Raw genomic sequence first — 311 nt, 5'->3', positions numbered from 1 at the left:
AAAAGGGAATAAAATTTAAAAACACTTCTGAAAAAAAAGTTTTGAAAGTTAAGAAATACTTCAGGGGTTTATGATAGATGATATAAACACTGCATAAAAGAATGACTGATATAAATTCTGAAAGATTCCTAAAACGTCATTGTAGTGTTGACTACGCAAAAAACAAATCTTTTCTTACAAAAATTTTCCCTTTTAAATATTTACTATTCTTTAATTTTTTAAAATGGGGCCCCCGATTAAAATCCTGTTGTGCTCTAAAACTTATCTGCTTTCAATTCCAGATTTAGATAGTGGTAACAAAATTATTATTT

The sequence above is a fragment of the Penaeus monodon genome, chromosome 15, assembly GCF_015228065.2.
Source record: "Penaeus monodon isolate SGIC_2016 chromosome 15, NSTDA_Pmon_1, whole genome shotgun sequence".
Lineage (NCBI taxonomy): Eukaryota > Metazoa > Arthropoda > Malacostraca > Decapoda > Penaeidae > Penaeus > Penaeus monodon.
Note: the sequence above shows the minus strand (reverse complement) of the source record.